The sequence below is a fragment of the Coregonus clupeaformis genome, chromosome 30 (genome assembly GCF_020615455.1).
Source record: "Coregonus clupeaformis isolate EN_2021a chromosome 30, ASM2061545v1, whole genome shotgun sequence".
Lineage (NCBI taxonomy): Eukaryota > Metazoa > Chordata > Actinopteri > Salmoniformes > Salmonidae > Coregonus > Coregonus clupeaformis.
The window spans coordinates 52,487,075-52,511,484 of NC_059221.1; the positions used below are offsets into that span (position 1 = coordinate 52,487,075).

Consider the following 24,410-nt stretch of genomic DNA (forward strand, 5'->3'; position numbering starts at 1 on the left):
GGGTGTGAATACTTTCTGAAGGCACTTTATATACATTATTGTAGCCTTTCTCTGTAGCCTGTCAACTATGTGTCTGTCTATCCCTGTTCTCTCCTCTCTGCACAGGCCATAGAAACGCTTCACACCACGTGGCTGTTGCCACTCTAATCTGGTGGTCCCTGCGCGCACGACCCACGTGGAGTTCCAGGTCTCTGGCAGACTCTGGAACTGCCGTTCTGCGGTCAACAAGGCAGAGTTCATCTCAGCCTATGCTACCCTCCAGTCCCTCGACTTCTTGGCGCTGACGGAAACATGGATTACCACAGAAAACACTGCTACTCCTACTGCTCTTTCCTCGTCTAACCATGTGTTCTCGCATACCCCGAGAGCATCTGGTCAGCGCGGCAGTGGCACTGGAATCCTCATCTCTCCCAAGTGGACATTCTCTCTTTTTCCCCTGACCCATCTGTCTATCTCCTCATTTGAATTCCATGCTGTCACAGTCACTAGCCCATTCAAGCTTAACATCCTTGTCATTTATCGCCCTCCAGGTTCCCTTGGAGAGTTCATCAATGAGCTTGACGCCTTGATAAGTTTCTTTCCTGAGGATGGCTCACCCCTCACAGTTCTGGGTGACTTTAACCTACCTACATCTGCCTTTGACTCATTTCTCTCTTGACCTCATCTTTACTAGATGCTGTTCTTCTACTAATCTCACTGCAACTCCCCTCCAAGTCTCTGACCACTACTTTGTATCCTTTTCTCTCTCGCTCTCCTCCAACACTACTCACTCTGCCCCTACTCAGATGGTAATGTGCCATTGCAACCTTCGCTCTTCCATCCTATCATCTCTTCTCTCTGCTAAATCCTTCTCCCTCCGATCTCCTGATTCTGCCTCCTCAACCCTCCTCTCCTCCCTTTCTGCATCTTTTGACTCTCTATGTCCCCTATCCTCCCAGCCGGCTCTGTCCTCCCCTCCTGCTCCGTGGCTTGACGACTCATTGCGAGCTCACAGAAGAGGGCTCCGGGCAGCCGAGCGGAAATGGAGGAAAACTAGACTCCCTGCGGACCTGTCATCTTTTCACTCCCTCCTCTCTACATTCTCTTCCTCTGTTTCCGCTGCTAAAGCCACTTTCTACCACTCCAAATTTCAAGCCTCTGCCTCTAACCCTAGGAAGCTCTTTGCCACCTTCTCCTCCCTGCTGATTCCTCCTCCTCCCCCTCCCTCCTCCCTCTCTGTGGATGACTTCGTCAACCATTTTGAAAAGAAGATTGATGACATCCAATCCTCATTTATTAAGTCAAATGACACCGCTGGTCCTGCTCACACTGGCCTACCCTATGCTTTGACTTCTTTCTCCCCTCTCTCTCCAGATGAAATCTTGTGACTTGTGACGGCTGGCCGCCCAACAACCTGCCCGCTTGATCCTATCCCCTCCTCTCTTCTCCAGACCATTTCCGGAGACCTTCTCCCTTACCTCACCTCGCTCATCAACTCATCCTTGACCGCTGGCCATGTCCCTTCAGTCTTCAAGAGAGCAAGATTTGCACCCCTCTTCAAAAAACCTACACTCGATCCCTCCGATGTCAACAACTACAGACCAGTATCCCTTCTTTCTTTTCTCTCCAAAACTCTTGAGCGTGCCGTCTCTAGCCAACTCTCCTGCTATCTCTCTCAGAATTACCTTCTTGATCCAAACCAGTCAGGTTTCAAGACTGGTCATTCAACTGAGACTGCTCTTCTCTGTGTCACGGAGGCTCTCCGCACTGCTAAAGCCAACTCTCTCTCCTCTGCTCTTATCCTTCTAGACCTATCCGCTGCCTTTGATACTGTGAACCATCAGATCCTCCTCTCCACCCTCTCCGAGTTGGGCATCTCCGGCGCTGCTCACTCTTGGATTGCGTCCTACCTGACAGGTCGCTCCTACCAGGTGGCGTGGCAAGAATCTGTCTCCGTACCACGTGCTCTCACCACTGGTGTCCCCCAGGGCTCAGTTCTAGGCCCTCTCCTATTCTCTCTATACACCAAGTCACTTGGCTCTGTCATATCCTCACATGGTCTCTCCTATCATTGCTATGCAGAAGACACACAATTAATTTTCTCCTTTCCCCCTTCTGATAACCAGGTGGCGAATCGCATCTCTGCATGTCTGGCAGACATATCAGTGTGGATGTCGGATCACCACCTCAAGCTGAACCTCGGCAAGACAGAGCTGCTCTTCCTTCCGGGGAAGGACTGCCCGCTCCATGATCTTGCCATCACGGTTGACAACTCCATTGTGTCCTCCTCCCAGAGTGCAAAGAGCCTTGGCGTGACCCTGGACAACACCCTGACGTTCTCCGCTAACATCAAAGCGGTGACCCGATCCTGCAGGTTCATGCTCTACAACATTCGCAGAGTACGACCCTACCTTACACAGAAGGCGGCACAGGTCATCTCCCATCTGGATTACTGCAACTCGCTGTTGGCTGGGCTCCCTGCCTGTGCCATTAAACCCCTACAACTCATCCAGAATGCCGCAGCCCGTCTGGTGTTCGACCTTCCCAAGTTCTCTCATGTCACCCCACTCCTCCGCACACTCCACTGGCTTCCAGTTGAGGCTCGCATCTACTACAAGACCATGGTGCTTGCCTACGGAGCTGTGAGGGGAACGGCACCTCCTTACCTTCAGGCTCTGATCAGACCCTACACCCAAACGAGGGGACTACGTTCATCCACCTCTGGCCTGCTAGCTCCCCTACCTCTACAGAAGCACAGTTCCCGCTCAGCCCAGTCAAAGCTATTTGCTGCTCTGGCACCCCAATGGTGGAACAAGCTCCCCCACAACGCCAGGACAGCAGAGTCACTGACCACCTTCCGGAGACTAAATTATGTAAATGTAGTACAGTTGCAGCCATATATGTCCAGAAACTGGGTCTCCATTGAAGGTAGCAGGTCTTCCAGCAGGAAAACGACCCCAAAACACACATCAAAAAGCACCCAGGAATGGTTCAATAAGAGATGCTGGACTATTCTGGAGTAGCCAGCGTCGAGTCCAGATCTGGATCTCATCTATGACCTATGGCGAGAGCTGAAAACAGCAGTTGGTGGAGGATACCCCTCAAACATTGAAGAATCAGAGCAGTTTGCTGCTGAAAAGCGGTCAAAATTGTCAGTAGAAAGGCATAGCAAGCTCATTGATGGCTACAGTTATCTTGGCCGAAGGCTGTGCAACCAAGTACTAGCTCCAGGTTGGCAATAATTTTGTCCATGCAGTTTATTTTTATTTTCTAAATTAAAATTGTAAACATAAAAATTGGTTCTGCCAACTGAATGTACAAAACATTAGGAACACCTAATTTTGCCCTCAGAACAGCCTCATTTCATCGGGGCATGGACTACAAGGTGTCGAAAGCCTTTCACAGGGATGCTGGCCCATGTTGTCTACAATGCTTCCCACAGTTGTGTCAAGTTGGCTGGATGTCCTTTGGGTGGTAAACCATTCTTGATACACACGGGAAACTGTTGAGCATGAAAAACCCAGCAGCGTTGCAGTTCTTGACACACTCAAACCTGTGCGTCTGGCACCTACTATCATACCCTGTTCAAAAGGCACTTAAATATTTTGTCTTGCCCATTCAACCTCAAATGGCACACATACACAATCCATGTCTCAACTCTTAAAAATCCTTCTTTAACCCATCTCATCCCCTTCATCTACACTGATTGAAGTGGATTTAACAGGTAACATCAATAAGGGATCAGAGCTTTCACCTGGATTGACCTGTAAGTGTCATGGAAAGAGCGGGTGTTCCTAATGTTTTGTACACTGTATTTGGCCTAGGGATGTTAACATTTAACCGTTAAAATCGGTTAGCCGCTGAAAATACATTTGGCCGGTCATGCTTATCAGTCTATAGGTTCATTTGCATAATTTAGTGGAATTAAATTGCTGTGTATGCATTTTCATTAGTCGGCATGTATCTTATCACACGCGAACAGCATACAGAGCCTAGTTTGAGGAGCGGAATGGCCCGTCACCTGTCAGACAGTGTGAGAGCAGCCCCTTAAAAAAGTTTCTAAAGGAGATGTTCCTCTCTGTCACATATGGAACTGCTCGCCATTAGGTGCGTGCTTTAGAACAGTGTTTTCCCTCGAATTGCATTTGGCAAATTTTGGAAAATGAAGTTTTATTCGCTGCTTCATTACAGCTGTTGCATGTTCAATAATAGGCTACAGCTTTCTGACTAAGACGATAGGCTTGCTATTGTTGCATGTTTTCATTAAGCTCTTAATGAAAAATATCTGTTCCTTGTATACATGCATATTATTTTCTGGTGGTCATGTCATTTGACTGTTTGGATATTTTTTTACCCTTTATTGGCTGGATATAATGAGGGTCGGTTAGTTGGCTGCAAAATTGACCAACATTTGCATCCCTAATTAGAACGCAAATGTATTTACAAAGAATACATATAAAGGAGCAGATCTTATCTATCGAGAGAGAGATATATACTTTATGCTCTAACGCATTGCTGTCTTTTACGCACGCCAATCAGAATCACATTCCTTTTGACCTCTGTATATATCTGTGTTCTTTATTCTACTCGTTGGCTTTATATACTGACGTGTTAATTCTTCCTGTCGTGATGTTCATACGTCTCCACCTCTATTTCTTCCGTCCACAACGCTGCCTGAAGACGCATTGCAGTTGTGCATCCTGTTATGTCAATCATTTACATTTTTACATTTTAGTCATTTAGAAGACGCTCTTATCCAGAGCGATTTACAGGAGCAATTAGGATTAAGTGCCTAGCTCAAGGGCACAGACAGATTTTTCACCTAGTCAGCTTGGGGATTTGAACCAGCGACCTTTCGGTTGCTGGCCCAATGCTCTTAACCGCTGGCTACCTGCCACCTAAATCATAGGCTGATCTGCATTCTTTGTAAATATAACCTGTATATATTTTACTCAAGTTATCCTGCATCATACTGGCCACCTACTCGTTTTCTTTCCTGGATACCCTGCCATTTAGGGGCCTACCTTCATCTCACCAGTAATAACATCACCAAATGACATATGCTTACTATCTATAACAGTTTCTATGCACCCCATTTACAGCTATCGAGATGAATATAAGAGTAATTATGCCCATTATCATTTCTTATAGCCTTGCCTAAGCAGTGAGCAAAGTGTTGAGAGCAAGGAGACAATGATGTCATACCAAGTAGGCTCCTCCCAGAAGTGTCTGGTAGAAACTAATCTGCTTTCATGTTCCAATGTAGTGCGTTCTTTCTATCTTAGCCTTTGACTGGGCTTATTATTCAGGTTCAAACAAACCTCTTCTTTAAAATGGTCCTGATGTGCATCAGTTCCTCACTAAAACCCCAAAATGCCTTAAATCAATGCCTAGCAGACTAATTATTCCGCACCAGTTGATCAGTGTTGTAAATCAATAATGTTCTGATAAACACTATTGTCGAGGAACATCTCAGTGCTTCCAAACACCATAGTTTGACAAGAAAACAGGTCAAGGTTTAAATGAAGGTTATTTTCTGATAGGCCTACTAAACCTACATTATGTGGTCTGGACGTCTGTGTTTCAATGTAGCCAGGACTGGACAGGGAGATAAGCCTTGCCCTCTTCTTTTAATTATATTTACTTTAGACTCAACAGTCAAATACAGCACTGAAGGAAATATCCTGGGGTCCTGTCTAAAGCAACATTTAGATATGCAGACTGGGCCATGATGAGTATGACCACAATTAACCGTGAGCATTCACAACGCTTGAACGACACATTTTGGGGGAGATAAGTCACCTCCACGCGCCCCGCCCCCCAAACCTCTGTCTACACACATTAGCCTAAAGCCGAGTTCAACTCCGTGTTCACATGCAACCCGTTTGTGTTGTGTGTGTGTGTTCTCAGACACCACAGAGCTGAGGACCACAGTGAAAATACAGAACAGGAACTGATAGTCTCTGAGCTGCCTGCCCCAATGACTCCTGTTTCTGTGTTACAATCCACCTGGGCCTGCACACATCCATCTTAAAGTAGATAGGTCCATGTTAGTTACATGATGATGTGCAGATTGAGTACACTGGCCCAACCATAAGATTACAGAGTCCAAGTGTTGTTCTTTACATTGACTGAGGAATATGACTACAGTAAGTAAACAGCTAATCTTCCATAGTGCTACTTTACACGTGAGGTCAGTCAGCTTCTGCTTGGTGAAAGGGACAGGAAACTGAATTAATATCAAAGCAGGAAGTGAACATTTCAGAAGGACAGAGTAGCACATACATAATGTACTGTTGGCCCTTTATACTAAACCATTCGCTGTTAGGACAACTAGCCTAGGCTAGCCTACAAAGCTAAAATAAGTGTGAAACGTCACAATAAAGGTCTACACGACACTCTACAGTGTATAGGCCTCTTTCAGCATTGAGTGCATTCAAAGATGGAAAAAACACACTTGACTAGAGGGGGAGAGTAATGTCTGGGGGGGGGGGGCTGTGTGGACAATGGTGCGGTCACGCCATGGGAAGGAGAGAAATGTGTATAGTTTTCTACAATTCTACACATTCATGGGGGAAATAAAAAAATTCTGTTTTAAAGCTAATTTTCTACAAATTCTACACATTTTGCCATGGCTTATGCCATGTTCTTACGCTATCTGAGTGACTCAAACACAACAAAATCAATGGGGGTCCCATGACATAATCCGTTTATTATTTCCCCAAATTCCGTTTTCTTCATTTTGTTTATCCAGGTTTCTGTTTTTCAGTCTCAAATTGTTTTTATTATTATAGAAAAAACAACAAAATGGGACGTTTTAATTCCACAACAATGCTGAAAGACATTTAGATTTTGGGGTGTAGTTACCCTTTAATGCAAGTGTGCACCAGCAAGAGACTGTTGTTTGGTTAGCAACGTTTCTTAACTGCTCATGTGATTGCAGAGTATGCAAAACAAATGGCCACTGGATTGATGCAAATAATCATGAAATCATTCTGCCAGGTAGGCAGGCAAAGGCTACTTTGTAGTTAACATTTAATTGAGAACGTTTTTGGGAAAGCCATCTCTACCAGAAGACGGTTATCATTAGCATCGTCGCTAACGTGGCTACAAAGTGTAGACCACACACAGTTTCAGAAAGTTGCAGGAAAATATAAATCACTGATGCATTTAGTTCATGTCTTATGATTAACTTGGGCAAACTCTTTTCTAATAAATTCAATACATTTTTGAATATTGTTGAATTCTGTTTTATTGTCTGGATTCCGCCCACAACAGATTTTATGGGGCCCTGGTTAAGGAGAGAGAGAGAGAGGTAGGCCAGCCAGAGTAGGGTTGCTTTTGGCGCTCAGTCCATCCCAGGCCAGACACCAGTCTGCATGTGACAGAAGATCACCCTGTGTTGGGTCAGCCCAGCACAGAGCAGACAGTACAGCAAGGCAGCACACCAAAGGCCTAGACTACTGCCACGTACACATTACACACCGTCTGAGAGATTCCTAGATGCACCACAGTGAGAGTGTGGCGAGAAATAGCGGCATGTTCATTGGATTAACATGTCATTCCCCTACGTGCCAGTATGATGAAGCGGAGGTTCAAACAAGAGAGGAAGTTGTAACAAAGCTAACATAGACCAAGACAGTGGAACTAAGCCTAATGTCTTTGTGTTTCTGAGAAGAATGTAGAAACATCCTGGTATTTCTTCTAATTAAGCTAGCCTAAGCAGGTCACTTCTGTCAAAATGTTTTGAGGCACTTTTTACACAACATGTTTACCTTTGCCTGTCTGTCTACCATTCTAAGTGACTGCTCTCCAACCCTGATAGCCTACTACACACACACTATGGAAATGAAGAGGTCAGCATGCCTCACAGCTCCACAGCTAAGAACAGGGAGAAGAGGAGAGAGCGGGAGGGAGGCTGGGGGAGAGGCCGGGAGATTCACAGCCTGAGAGGAGGGCTTCAGAAACCAAAACAACAGTATAAAGAGTGAGAACATATAACCTAGGCTAGTCATACATGAGCCCATATTGTATATTAGTGTCAGTAACACTGATGTTAACACTCAATATAATATAAACACACGTAGAGGACAAATATAACAACTCAAATCTGATGCACATCAAAAGCCCTGTGTTCAATCCACCATTATAAACCAAAACAGTGGATTTAGGCCTAAGAGTTAGGACATGGTTATTGAACAGTATAGAACAGTACAGTGAACAGGCTGTCCTGTTCTCCTAGGTAATATGATTGACTGATTGCTAGAGGGCTGCAGTGGCTGGCCCAACACTCACTCCTGTTCTGAAAGCCAGACAGAACAGCATCCTGCATCTAAGCAGCCATTTGCTGGCATCTTTAATGGGCTCTGGAGACCTCCACACTGAAGTGGGTCAGAGAGATGGAGGGAAGAAAAGATGGGTCAAAGAGAGAGTGGGCGAGGGGGATGGAGAGAGAGAAAGGGAGGGATAGTGAAATATTCATACAGCCTCCCGTGGGCTTTGTTGCCAGCTTGACATCCAAGCACTTAGTGAAACACAGCCACTGAGAACTAGTAGAGCCACACACAATTAACTACATACATACAGATACTCCATGCATTGCCCTCATGATCCAATCAGCAGTTTTTCACTCACATGCATGGGGTAGATTTTAACACTATACAAGACATGCACAGATATATCAAATGAAGAAGCTACGTTTATGACGGACATGCTGACCAGACCGACTCTGCGCGTGCATGTTGATGTCGTCTATCTCCACCAGACGCGTTCATGACACACAGGTTAAAATACCAAAACCAACTGTGAACCACCTATATTAATTTGGGGTCAGGTTGAAACACACATTCATGGACATTTAGCTAGCTTGCTGTTGCTAGATAATTGGTCCTGGGAGATAACCATTGGGTTGTTATTTTACCTGACATGCATATGGTCCTTTTTTTGCTGGATTTGTAGAATTTTGACCCCTTTTGAGTCATACAAAACCGTCTTCTCTACTGTTTGGATGAAATGATTGAATAAAATGAATGTGTACATTTATTTTGCAACACTCGGGCACACAATGTGGTCAGTTTTGTCAGCATGTTAGTAAGTCTGAAAAAGAGTATGGAATTCTCAGTATGAAATTCTCAGTAACTGTTCAGTTTCTATTTAACATGACCAGTGAAATCAGTAACCATCACCTTTGTTGGTTTTGTCTTATACTACATCCCAAACACACAAAATGACTGATCCACACACCTGGCCTTAAGTTGGCTAACTTTTGAAGTGCCCACTCTCATATTTAGCCTTGAACCCCATCCGCTATACCCTACACTACTCTTACCTAGGGCCGTGACGATACCAGTATTGCAATACTCGTTAGTATTGTGGCAAGGAATCAAAACACGAAGTGGATTTAACTTTAGGAAAACAGCCCTAATGTTGGAAATAAACATCATTACGTTGTCATCCAGAGTCACATTTATTTATATATTTTCCAAGCTATAGCACACACAGCAGGTTTTTAAAGGACCAAATAGTTAGGTCTGCATCATGTCTTCATTTTTGCCACGGAAAAAGCCCTCACAGCCAACCACATTATTGACCACAACTAGCCTAAAGGTATGCTTCAGTCACAGCTCACAGAGAACATACTAACTAGCCTCTCTCACTCTGCTCTGCTGTCAGGTACAACTTAGCTTGGGTGCCAGTCCGTTTCTGCTCTCTTGACAACTCCTTATAGAATTGTCATGCCAAACACTGCTGAAAGGCTTGACAATGACAATGGAGTAGGCAAAAGCACAAACAGATCTGGAATTAGGCTAGGTAAAACTTCTAGGCCAGTACTGGTCATGGTAATCAGCAGAGGGTGGAACAGGACTGATCAGAAAGAGTAACTGATGTTACTGGACTGGACAGAAGGTAGTTGTACTATGAAAATGCACAGAATTCCTTTAAAACAACTGATTAGGCTAGCACTGCTAACAATACACAGCCCAATAGGCCTATGAGCTGTGTTACCAAAGGACAATTCAAACAAACAGTCTCCCACTCCTACAGTACTCCTGTTGAAACATCAGCGAGCCCATTTCCTGGCACAGCCATTATCTACAGATGTGTCAACGTGCATTCATCATCAATGTCATGGAACTAGTGGTGCAACAAGCTGTCAGGAAGGCAGACTACATTTAACCAGTTACCTAGGAATAAGTGGTGATATGACAACAGGTTCTCTGAACTCCAAGGGTGGAGGGACCAGAGGAATTAGATGTAATGGGGAGGGAGGGAGGCGCTAACAGCAGCCATACCACCCTGCCTGGCCTGCATCCCGCTGTTAGCTTTCATTTGAAGTTTAAAAGGGTTGGGCCTGGATGGGAAACCGTCAGGGAGGATAAACCCAGACTGAAGAGAAAGCGAGACACCCCAACCGCTGTTTTTTTCTGATTCAATGAAAGTCAATGAACTAAGTATATCAGACTCAGCTGCTATTGCACTGGTGTCTATTGGAGACACACCCAGTTAAGTAACTCAGAATTGAAAAACAAAATTCAATGGTAAACGCCCTGAGTGAACTATCTTCATTTATTCACCATCTTTGATAAACCCTGTTGCTGCTGGCCTGGATGCCTGGAGACTGAAAAGCCAGTGGGCGGCATATCTCCTGAGAAGGTCCTGAGCGGAGTGTGACATAACTAAACATTCCACAACATTTATAAACAGGGGAAGAGGAAACCTTTCTGAACATTGATACAGGGCAACCGTTAGTTTAGAACCTGTGATGATAAAGGTCCGGCTTCTGGGACTGGCTAAAACCTTGACATGTGTTTGGCTGGTAACCTTTTAGGGAGCAGTACAGTGGACAATTTGAATATGTCTGCATGATAAACTATAGTATGATGACTATGGGATGGGTCAATTGGAAGGGGAGAGGAATGGTGACTAAGGCTGCGTTTAGACAGGCAGCCCAATTCTTATCTTTCTTTTCACTCATTGGTCTTTAGACCAATCAGATCAGCTCAAAAAAAAAAAGCTCTGATGTGAAAAGATCTGTTGTGATTGGTCAAAAGACCAATTAATGAAAATAAAATATCAGAATTGGGCTGCCTGTCTAAATGCACCCTAAGTCCCTGGGAATGCAAACAGGATACACGTCACCAGCAGATAATGGGGCAGGCAAGGGGAAATCACAAGCATTTCCTTCTTTCTGGCTCCCTCTGTGTGAGAAACATGACAGCCAAGCAAAAGCCTGCGTAATACAATTCTACTCCATGCCGATAATTTTGCCCTCTCACATTAGAGGGAAATATACATTTACATTTTAGTCATTTAGCAGACGCTCTTATCCAGAGCGACTTACAGTTAGTGAATACATATATATATATATATATATATTTTTTTATACTGGCCCCCCCGTGGGAAACGAACCCACAACCCTGGCGTTGCAAACGCCATGCTCTATCAACTGAGCTACATCCCTGCCGGCCATTCCCTCCCCTACCCTGGACGACGCTGGGCCAATTGTGCGCCGACCATGAGTCTCCCGGTCGCGGCCGGCTGCGACAGAGCCTGGATTCGAACCAGGATCTCTAGTGGCACAGTTAGCACTGCGATGCAGTGCCTTAGACCACTGCGCCACTCAGGAGTACATATAGACAACGAATACAACATGACAAGGCACAAGTAGGCTATACAATGTGTGTGTCAACAATCCATAAAAAGGTAGGTTAGGGTTGCAAAGGAAGTACCAGTATATTACTGGAACTACCAGAATTTTTGTAACCTTTAAGGATACACATATTATATATATAATATATATAATATTATCAGATGACATCAAGTGTCCTTTTTGGGTACTTCAAATTATTACAGGTGTCTAATTATCTCTGGCCCTCTGTGTGGCCTTATCACATGTAATACATACACACACACACACACACACACACACACACACACACACACACTCACACAACCGTTCCAAAGTTTGGGGTCACTTAGAAATGTCCTTGTTTTCGAAAGAAAAGCAATTTTTGTCCATTAAAATAACATTAATTTATCAGAAATACAGTGTAGACATTGTTAATGTTGTAAATGGCTATTGTAGCTGGAAATTGCTGATTTTTAATGGAGTATCTACATAGGCGTACAGAGGCCCATTATCAGCAACCATCAGTCCTGTGTTCAAATGGCACGTTGTGTTTACTAATCCAAGTTTTTCATTTTAAAAGGCTAATTGATCATTAGAAAATGGTTTCGCAATTATGTTAGCACAGCTGAAAACTGTTGTGCTGATTAAAGAAGCAATAAAACTGGCCTTCTTGAGACTAGTTGAGTATCTGGAGAATCAGCAATTGTGGGTTTGATTACAGGCTCAAAATGGCCAGAAACAAATAACTTTCTTCTGAAACTCATCAGTCTATTCTTGTTCTGAGAAATGTAGGCTATTCCATGCCAGAAATTGCCAAGAAACTGAAGATCTCGTACAGCGCTGTGTACTACTCCCTTCACAGAACAGCGCAAACTGGCTCTATCCAGAATAGAAAGAGTGGGAGGCCCCGGTGCACAACTGAGCAAGTGGACAAATACATTAGTGTCTAGTTTGAGAAACAGACGCCTCACAGGTCCTCAACTGGCAGCTTCATTAAATAGTACCCGCAAAACAACTGTCTCAACGTCAACAGTGAAGAGGCAACTCCAGGATGCTGACCTAGGGAGAGTTGATAATGGGCCTCTGAACGCCTATGTAGATATTCCATTAAAAATCTGACGTTTCCAGCTATAATAGCCATTTACAACATTAACAATGTCTACACTGTATTTCCGATCAATTTGATGTTATTTTAATGGACAAAAGCTTATTTCGAAAAGAATGACATTTCTAAGTGACCCCAAACTTTTAAACAGTAGTATATATATATATATATACACACATACACACAGTGAGGGAAAAAAGTATTTGATCCCCTGCTGATTTTGTACGTTTGCCCACTGACAAAGACATGATCAGTCTATAATTTTAATGGTAGGTTTATTTGAACAGTGAGAGACAGAATAACAACAAAAAAATCCAGAAAAACGCATGTCAAAAATGTTATAAATTGATTTGCATTTTAATGAGGGAAATAAGTATTTGACCCCTCTGCAAAACATGACTTAGTACTTGGTGGCAAAACCCTTGTTGGCAATCACAGAGGTCAGATGTTTCTTGTAGTTGACCACCAGGTTTGCACACCTCAGGAGGGATTTTGTCCCACTCCTCTTTGCAGATTTTCTCCAAGTCATTAAGGTTTCGAGGCTGACGTTTGGCAACTCGAAGCTTCAGCTCCCTCCACAGATTTTCTATGGGATTAAGGTCTGGACTGGCTAGGCCACTCCAGGACCTTAATGTGCTTCTTCTTGAGCCACTCCTTTGTTGCCTTGGCTATGTGTTTTGGGTCATTGTCATGCTGGAATACCCATCCACGACCCATTTTCAATGCCCTGGCTGAGGGAAGGAGGTTCTCACCCAAGATTTGACGGAACATGGTCCCGTCCATCGTCCCTTTGATGCGGTGAAGTTGTCCTGTTCCCTTAGCAGAAAAACACCCCCAAAGCATAATGTTTCCACCTCCATGTTTGACGGTGGGGATGGTGTTCTTGGGGTCATAGGCAGCATTCCTCTTCCTCCAAACACGGCGAGTTGAGTTGATGCCAAAGAGCTCGATTTTGGTCTCATCTGACCACAACACTTTCACCCAGATCTCCTCTGAATCATTCAGATGTTCATTGGCAAACTTCAGACGGCCCTGTATATGTGCTTTCTTGAGCAGGGGGACCTTGTGGGCGCTGCAGGATTTCAGTCCTTCACGGCGTAGTGTGTTACCAATTGTTTTCTTGGTGACTATGATCCCAGCTGCCTTGAGATCATTGACAAGATCCTCCCGTGTAGTTCTGGGCTGATTCCTCACCGTTCTCATGATCATTGCAACTCCACGAGGTGAGATCTTGCATGGAGCCCCAGGCCAAGGGAGATTGACAGTTCTTTTGTGTTTCTTCCATTTGCGAATAATCGCACCAACTGTTGTCACCTTCTCACCAAGCTGCTTGGTGATGGTCTTGTAGCCCATTCCAGCCTTGTGTAGGTCTACAATCTTGTCCCTGACATCCTTGGAGAGGTCTTTGGTCTTGGCCATGGTGGAGAGTTTGGAATCTGATTGAATGATTGCTTCTGTGGACAGGTGTTTTTTATACAGGTAACAAGCTGAGATTAGGAGCACTCCCTTTAAGAGAGTGCTCCTAATCTCAGCTCGTTACCTGTATAAAAGACAACTGGGAGCCAGAAATCTTTCTGATTGAGAGGGGGGTCAAATACTTATTTCCCTCATTAAAATGCAAATCAATTTATAACATTTTTGACATGCGTTTTTCTGGATTTTGTTGTTGTTATTCTGTCTCTCACTGTTCAAATAAACCTACCATTAAAATTATAGACCATTTCTTTGTCAGTGGGCAAACGTACAAAATCAGCAGGGAATCAAATACTTTTTTCCCCTCACTGTATATGTATATGTAAATACAGTGGGGAGAACAAGTATTTGATAACCTGCCAATTTTGCAGGTTTTCCTACTTACAAAGCATGTAGAGGTCTGTAATTTTTTTTGCATAGGTACACTTCAACTGTGAGAGACGGAATCTAAAACAAAAATCCAGAAAATCACATTGTATGATTTTTAAGTAATTAATTTGCATTGTATTGCATGACATAAGTATTTGATCACCTACCAACCAGTAAGAATTCCGGCTCTCACAGACCTGTTAGTTTTTCTTTAAGAAGCCCTCCTGTTCTCCACTCATTACCTGTATTAACTGCACCTGTTTGAACTCGTTACCTGTATAAAAGACACCTGTCCACACACTCAATCAAACAGACTCCAACCTCTCCACAATGGCCAAGACCCGAGAGCTGTGTAAGGACATCAGGGATAAAAGTGTAGACCTGCACAAGGCTGGGATGGGCTACAGGACAATAGGCAAGCAGCTTGGTGAGAAGGCAACAACTGTTGGCGCAATTATTAGAAAATGGAAGAAGTTCAAGATGACGGTCAATCACCCTCGGTCTGGGGCTCCATGCAAGATCTCACCTCGTGGGGCATGAATGATCATGAGGAAGGTGAGGGATCAGCCCAGAACTACACGGCAGGACCTGGTCAATGACCTGAAGAGCGCTGGGACCACAGTCTCAAAGAAAACCATTAGTAACACACTACGCTGTCATGGATTAAAATCCTGCAGCGCACGCAAGGTCCCCCTGCTCAAGCCAGCGCATGTCCAGGCCCGTCTGAAGTTTGCCAATGACCATCTGGATGATCCAGAGGAGGAATGGGAGAAGGTAATGTGGTCTGATGAGACAAAAATAGAGCTTTTTGGTCTAAACTCCACTCGCCGTGTTTGGAGGAAGAAGAAGGATGAGTACAACCCCAAGAACACCATCCCAACCGTGAAGCATGGAGGTGGAAACATCATTCTTTGGGGATGCTTTTCTGCAAAGGGGACAGGACGACTGCACCGTATTGAGGGGAGGATGGATGGGGCCATGTATCACGAGATCTTGGCCAACAACCTCCTTCCCTCAGTAAGAGCATTGAAGATGGGTCGTGGCTGGGTCTTCCAGCATGACAACGACCCGAAACACACAGCCAGGGCAAGTAAGGAGTGGCTCCGTAAGAGGCATCTCAAGGTCCTGGAGTGGCCTAGCCAGTCTCCAGACCTGAACCCAATAGAAAATCTTTGGAGGGAGCTGAAAGTCCGTATTGCCCAGCGACAGCCCCGAAACCTGAAGGATCTGGAGAAGGTCTGTATGGAGGAGTGGGCCAAAATCCCTGCTGCAGTGTATGCAAACCTGGTCAAGACCTACAGGAAACGTATTATCTCTGTAATTGCAAACAAAGGTTTCTGTTTCAAATATTAAGTTCTGCTTTTCTGATGTATCAAATACTTATGTCATGCAATAAAATGCAAATTAATTACTTAAAAATCATACAATGTGATTCTGGATTTTTGTTTTAGATTCCGTCTCTCACAGTTGAAGTGTACCTATGATAAAAAATGTCAGACCTCTACATGCTTTGTAAGTAGGAAAACCTGCAAAATCGTCAGTGTATCAAATACTTGTTCTCCCCACTGTGTGTGTGTATATATATATATACACACACACAGTTGAAGTCGGAAGTTTACATACACTTAGGTTGGAGTCATTAAAACTTGTTTTTCAACCACTCCACAAATTTCTTGTTAACAAACTATAGTTTTGGCAAGTCAGTTAGGACATCTACTTTGTGCGTGACACAAGTACCTTTTCCAACAAATGTTTACAAACAGATTATTTCAATTGTAATTCACTGCATCACAATTCCAGTGGGTCAGAAGTTTACATACTCAGTGCCTCTTTGCTTGACATCATGGAAAAATCAAAATAAATCAGCCAAGACCTCAGAAAATACATTATAGACCTCCACAAGTCTGGTTCATCCTTGGGAGCAATTTCCAAATGCTTGAAGGTACCACGTTCATCTGTACAAACAATAGTACACAAATATAAACACCATGGGACCACACAGCTGTCATAGCACTCAGGAAGGAGACGCGTTCTGTCTCCTAGAGATGAATGTACTTTGGTGCGAAAAGTGCAAATCAATCCCAGAACAACAGCATAGGACATTGTGAAGATGCATGAGGAAACAGGTACAAATGTATCTATATCCACAGTAAAACGAATCCTATATTGCAAGGAAGATGCCACTGCTCCAAAACCGTCATAAAAAAGCCAGACTACGGTTTGCAACTGCACATGGGGACAAAGATCATACTTTTTGGAGAAAAGTCCTCTGGTCTGATGAAATAAAAATAGAACTGTTTGGCCATAATGACCATCGTTATGTTTGGAAGAAAAAGGGGGCAGCTTGCAAGACGAAGAACACCATCCCAACCGTGACGCACGGGGGTGGCAGCATCATGCTGTGGGGGTGCTTTGCTGCAGGAGGGACTGGTGCACTTCACAAAATAGATGGCATCATTAGGAAGGAAAATTATGTGGATATATTGAAGCAACATCTCAAGACATCAGTCAGGAAGTTAAAGCTTGGTCGCAAATGGGTCTTCCAAATGGACAATGACCCCAAGCATACTTCCAAAGTTGTGGCATAATGGCTTAAGGACAACAAAGTCAAGGTATTGGAGTGGCCATCACAAAGTCCTGACCTCAACCCTATAGAAAATTTGTGGGCAGAACTGAAAAAGCGTGTGCGAGCAAGGAGGCCTACAAACCTGACTCAGTTATACCAGCTCTGTCAGGAGGAAGGGGCCAAAATTCACCCAACTTATTGTGGGAAGCTTGTGGAAGGCTACCGGAATAGTTTGACCCAAGTTAAACAATTTAAAGGCAAGGTTACCAAATACTAATTGAGTGTATGTAAACCTCTGACCCACTGGGTATGTGATGAAAGAAATAAAAGCTGAAATAAATCATTCTCTCTACTATTATTCTGACATTTCACATTCTTAAAATAAAGTGGTGATCCTAACTGACCTAAAACAGGACATTTTTACTAGGATTAAATGTCAGGAATTGTGAAAAACTGAGTTTAAATGTATTTGGCTAAGGTGTATGTAAACTTCCGACTTCAACTGTATGTATGTGTATATATATATATATATATATATATATATATATATATATATATATATACACATACATACATACACACACACACACACACACACAGCTCAAAAAAATAAAGGGAACACTTAAACAACACAATGCAACTCCAAGTCAATCACACTTCTGTGAAATCAAACTGTCCACTTAGGAAGCAACACTGATTGACAATACATTTCACATGCTGTTGTGCAAATGGAATAGACAACAGGTGGAAATTATAGGCAATTAGCAAGACACCCCCAATAAAGGACTGGTTTTGCAGGTGGTGACCACAGACCACTTCTCAGTTCCTATGCTTCCTGGCTGATGTTTTGGTCACTTTTGAATGCTGGCGGTGCTTTCACTCTAGTGGTAGCATGAGACTGAGTCTACAACCCACACAAGTGGCTCAGGTAGTGCAGCTCATCCAGGATGGCACATCAATGCGAGCTGTGGCAAGAAGGTTTGCTGTGTCTGTCAGCGTAGTGTCCAGAGCATGGAGGCGCTACCAGGAGACAGGCCAGTACATCAGGAGACGTGGAGGAGGCCGTAGGAGGGCAACAACCCAGCAGCAGGACTGCTACCTCCGCCTTTGTGCAAGGAGGAGCAGGTGGAGCACTGCCAGAGCCCTGTAAAATGACCTCCAGCAGGCCACAAATGTGCATGTGTCTGCTCAAACGGTCAGAAACAGACTCCATGAGGGTGGTATGAGGGGCCCGACGTCCACAGGTGGGGGGTTGTGCTTACAGCCCAACACCGTGCAGGACGTTTGGCATTTGCCAGAGAACACCAAGATTGGCAAATTCGCCACTGGCGCCCTGTGCTCTTCACAGATGAAAGCAGGTTCACACTGAGCACGTGACAGAGTCTGGAGACGCCGTGGAGAACGTTCTGCTGCCTGCAACATCCTCCAGCATGACCGGTTTGGCAGTGGGTCAGTCATGGTGTGGGGTGGCATTTCTTTGGGGGGCCGCACAGCCCTCCATGTGCTCGCCAGAGGTAGCCTGACTGCCATTAGGTACAGAGATTAGATCCTCAGACCCCTCGTGAGACCATATGCTGGTGCGGTTGGCCCTGGGTTCCTCCTAATGCAAGACAATGCTAGACCTCATGTGGCTGGAGCGTGTCAGCAGTTCCTGCAAGAGGAAGGCATTGATGCTATGGACTGGCCCGCCCGTTCCCCAGACCTGAATCCAATTGAGCACATCTGGGACATCATGTCTCGCTCCATCCACCAACTCCACGTTGCACCACAGACTGTCCAGGAGTTGGCGGATGCTTTAGTCCAGGTCTGGGAGGAGATCCCTCAGGAGTCCATCCGCCACCTCATCAGGAGCATGCCCAGGCGTTGTAGGGAGGTCCATTGATAGTTTTTGTGTGATTTTGTTGTCAGCACATTCAACTATGTAAAGAAAAAAGGATTTAATAAGATTATTTCATTCATTCAGATCTAGGATGTGTTATTTTAGTGTTCCCTTTATTTTTTTGAGCAGTGTATATACACACACGTGTGTTTTTTATCAAATAAGATCATTTTAAAATGACAAAATAGTAAATCATCCTAAATATCAACAAACTTAGTGAATACCATTTCTGTAAAATACAAGGGTTTCAGGCAGCATAAAATATCCATTATATATTTTTTACACACTTATTTATTTTCCTATGTCAATATGTCTTTTTAGTAAATGTTTTGGGGCCAAACTGGTGGCATTTGTAGAAAAATACAATAGTTGCAGTATTAATTGAAAATAACACCTAGATCCTTTTTTCATGAATTAGGCTATTTTCTCTTGAACCATATGGTCCATCTACTAGAAACTCATTGACAATATGGACACAGATATAAAAAAAAAAATATATACTATATTAATATTTTTTTCCCACATTAAAGTATAAATTACCAAAAATGACCAAAGATTCAGGTAACTTTTGAAAATTACCAGTAGCTTTTCAACCCTAAGTAAAAAGCATCTGCTTTTGCATAGGCCTACTAGGCTAAACCCCAACCCCCCATTCAGTTTGAGCATGGTGCTAGTGTGAGAGATAAGAGCCCCAGACAGGACCTTTCACATTGTGCTCCTCAGCTGCAGAGATAAAGTGTCAGGGTGGGGTTAGTGGGTGTCTCCGCTGCCTGTGAGGAACATTTACATTACATTTTTTTTACATTTTAGTCATTTAGCAGACGCTCTTATCCAGAGCGACTTACAGTTAGTGAGTGCATACATAATTTTTTATACTGGCCCCCCGTGGGAATCGAACCCACAACCCTGGCGTTGCAAACGCTATGCTCTACCAACTGAGCTACATCCCTGCCGCCCATTCCCTCCCCTACCCTGGACGACGCTGGGCCAATTGTGCGCCGCCCCATGAGTCTCCCGGTCGCGGCCGGCTACGACAGAGCCTGGATTCGAACCAGGATCTCTAGTGGCACAGCTAGCACTGCGATGCAGTGCCTTAGACCACTGCGCCACACACACTTATTTATTAATGACTCAAACTTAATGAAATTATTTTTCATTTGTTTAGGCCTAAATTGTTGTGGTTTAACCAATAGGGGGGAACCTCAATAGGCATACATTGATCTTGTCAGTCTCAAACAGGTGTGGTAGCAAACTGACCACTGACCAGTAACCACTGAACATAGAACTCTCCAGCTTGGGTAATAGAAAAATGTAAACACCTACAGGATATCTTCACTTTTGCGGAGTCATCAGAATTACCTGTTGTGAATGGGCATGCTTCTCCTCCTACACACCCGATTCATTCATTCCTCCATCGACTCCATTGCATTACAACCTTTCTGACCACACTAACGCATACCAATTAGGCTAGGCCTACTTCGGATTGAACATTGAAAAGTGTTGGGTCTCACGCAGATGGATGTTATTTTACTAGCCATTCTGTCAGGAATATTTTAAAATATAATTGAAACTTTAACTAGGCTTACAACACCAAATCAAACAAACATTTTATACCACCTAGTAATATTGCCTTTTAAATCATGTTTGCCTGTGTGTCAAAATGTGTCACCACTCTCTATAAGGACAAGGTCCACACCATAACACGGCAGCAGCTTAGGCAAGTTATTAAAAATCCCTTCTCCGCTCCATTTCAAAAGGTCCAACTTCAGTCCTGTTATTGAGCCATAACACACCAACGAGTTTCCAATGAGGATTTACCCTGGTGTTTTACCAAAAAGACTCAAGCCCAGGCCACTTTTCAGCTTGCAAGAGCATACAACAAAGTGGCACTCCAGTCTCCTTTTCACCCCATTTAACAAATTATTTACATAACAAAAGGTACATCTCAATAGGTGGTCCAGGTAAGTCATGACATAACACGCTCTTCAAGCAAGTTTAGTTTTTTGCCCTAGCACTACACAGCTGATTCCAATAATTAAAGCTTGATGACGAGTTGGTTATTTGAATCAGCTGTATAGTGCTAGGGCAAAAACCAAAACGTGCACCCAGGGGGGGGGGGGTTGGGAAACTCTGCTCTAAGGTATGCAATGACTGACATGACAAGAGGGAAACAGATGATGCACTACCCAATTTCGTAATTGCACCTTGTGCATTCTACCATTACAACTTTCAAGAGTAAGTTGAAAGCCGAACTGAGTTCCGGGGGAACAACTGCCATAGATGACCTGCAGTAAAGGTGAAGCAGTGAACAAGGGTACAGGACTGATGAGACACAGTAAGTTATGAGGGATACCACCATAGACCAGAGAAAAAGAGGCATGCATTCACACAAAAGTAACATGACACAGACTCACACGATGAGGGCTACATCAGACAACTGACCTACCTGTACCACCATTGACACACCAAGTACAGACCCAAACTGTAACTCAGCAATGATAACATTCAAAATGATGAGCCTAATTAGACACAGCCATGAACTTTGAACTCCAATTATGCAAAATGAAGAAATTACTATGTTTTGAGACCTAGCTAAGTAAACAATTAGAATCAGTGGCAAGATAACAATTAACGTAAAAGACCAGGTGACATGTGAGTTACTGCAAGATGGAATGTTTCGTGATCATTACCAGGCAGGAACCATTAAGTTAGTGGGTTTCAAACTTCCTCATACTATCGGTCATCATCACAGATACCAAGAGCCTGCTGACGCCAATGGCAATGAGCTAAGATACTCGTTTGAAAGATAGAAATCAACATATGAAATGTTTATCAAATTGATTGGACCAAAAGGAAAATCTTCTAGCTATATAGTTAGTTAGCTGTCAGTTAAAGGCTAACTAGCTATGAAATACAATAACAAATCTAACACATGACATTACTGTAATTTAGCTAGCTAGCCCACTAAGTCACAGTAACTAGCTAGCTTTTTAAAGCTAGACAATTTTTTAACTGTTATATAATGCCATTAAAAGCTGAAGTTGAGTAGCTTGTTAGCTGAGTAGACAACGACAAAAGGTCCACTGTAAATTAACGTTACTGCCAGTAAAAACAATACAGGACGATAGCCAAGTTAGCTAGCTAAGTTTATGATGACATCGCACAGAAAAGACGGGGTAAATCAAACATCTAAAGAGAAATAACTATTTGGTCAAATGATGAACAAAGCATTTTATTGTTTGCTAACTAGTTACCTCATTAGCTATCTGGACAAGTAATCAGTCCCATTTAACATATCAATCTGACAGTCGCTAGCTAGCGTATATCTGGCTATATAGGTAGCTAGCTAACGTTAGTTTACTGTCTGGTTGATTGAGCAAAATTTGACAGTGGAAATCTGAACCAAAATAATATAGTTTACAGCTTACCGTTAAAGGCAAAGGTCAAATATGCGTTCCCTTTTCTTCGTATACTCTCAATTTACACAATGACGACTTTTCTCTCTATCGCAGCTCACATCGACTGCTCAACACATAGGCCCGGCCTTCACTTCTGCTTAGTGCATTTTTTTTCCGGGATCCTCCCACTTCCTGAAGGTGTGGCTTCCATCTGATTATCTATCTTTGGTAACCTGGGAACTGTAGTTTACTAAATTAATGAACACAAATTTGGTCAGGGCTGATTATTTAGGAGTAGTCTCCTTAGACAGACTTGTTGCCTCCCACAATGTATTAATGCTACTGATTTTGCCTAGGATCGGGTTTAAGGGACTAATTTAGAAGTGGCAAGCAGTGGCAGTTGCCACTCACTCCCCAGCGCAAAATAAAAACCGAATCCGAGATTGATATACACTGCTCAAAAAAAATAAAGGGAACACTAAAATAACACATCCTAGATCTGAATGAATGAAATAATCTTATTAAATCCTTTTTTCTTTACATAGTTGAATGTGCTGACAACAAAATCACACAAAAATTATCAATGGAAATCAAATTGATCAACCCATGGAGGTCTGGATTTGGAGTCACCCTCAAAATTAAAGTGGAAAACCACACTACAGGCTGATCCAACTTTGATGTAATGTCCTTAAAACAAAATGAGGCTCAGTAGTGTGTGTGGCCTCCATGTGCCTGTATGACATCCCTACAACGCCTGGGCATGCTCCTGATGAGGTGGCGGATGGTCTCCTGAGGGATCTCCTCCCAGACCTGGACTAAAGCATCCGCCAACTCCTGGACGTGGCGTTGGTGGATGGAGTGAGACATGATGTCCCAGATGTGCTCAATTGGATTCAGGTCTGGGGAACGGGCGGGCCAGTCCATAGCATCAATGCCTTCCTCTTGCAGGAACTGCTGACACACTCCAGCCACATGAGGTCTAGCATTGTCTTGCATTAGGAGGAACCCAGGGCCAACCGCACCAGCATATGGTCTCACAAGGGGTCTGAGGATCTCATCTCTGTACATAATGGCAGTCAGGCTACCTCTGGCGAGCACATGGAGGGCTGTGTGGTCCCCCAAAGAAATGCCAACCCACACCATGACTGACCCACCGCCAAACCGGTCATGCTGGAGGATGTTGCAGGCAGCAGAACGTTCTCCACGGCGTCTCCAGACTCTGTCACGTGCTCAGTGTGAACCTGCTTTCATCTGTGAAGAGCACAGGGCGCCAGTGGCGAATTTGCCAATCTTGGTGTTCTCTGGCAAATGCCAAACGTCCTGCACGGTGTTGGGCTGTAAGCACAACCCCCACCTGTGGACGTCGGGCCCTCATACCACCCTCATGGAGTCTGTTTCTGACCGTTTGAGCAGACACATGCACATTTGTGGCCTGCTGGAGGTCATTTTACAGGGCTCTGGCAGTGCTCCACCTGCTCCTCCTTGCACAAAGGCGGAGGTAGCAGTCCTGCTGCTGGGTTGTTGCCCTCCTACGGCCTCCTCCATGTCTCTTGATGTACTGGCCTGTCTCCTGGTAGCGCCTCCATGCTCTGGACACTACGCTGACAGACACAGCAAACCTTCTTGCCACAGCTCGCATTGATGTGCCATCCTGGATGAGCTGCACTACCTGAGCCACTTGTGTGGGTTGTAGACTCCGTCTCATGCTACCACTAGAGTGAAAGCACCGCCAGCATTCAAAAGTGACCAAAACATCAGCCAGGAAGCATAGGAACTGAGAAGTGGTCTGTGGTCACCACCTGCAAAACCAGTCCTTTATTGGGGGTGTCTTGCTAATTGCCTATAATTTCCACCTGTTGTCTATTCCATTTGCACAACAGCATGTGAAATGTATTGTCAATCAGTGTTGCTTCCTAAGTGGACAGTTTGATTTCACAGAAGTGTGATTGACTTGGAGTTGCATTGTGTTGTTTAAGTGTTCCCTTTATTTTTTTGAGCAGTGTATATATAAA

General features: G+C 44.0%; 1 protein-coding gene across 1 annotated transcript in view; it reads right to left on the reverse strand.

The window, feature by feature from the left end:
- LOC121569584 (ras-related protein Rab-5C) overlaps positions 1 to 22,566 on the reverse strand; it is a 33,075-nt gene extending 10,509 nt beyond the window's left edge. Inside the window, exon 1 of the mRNA XM_041880674.2 lies at positions 22,429 to 22,566. The gene's annotated coding sequence lies outside the window, so the exon portion shown is untranslated. The remainder of the gene's footprint in view (positions 1 to 22,428) is intronic.
- Between the last annotated feature and the right edge of the window lie 1,844 nt (positions 22,567 to 24,410).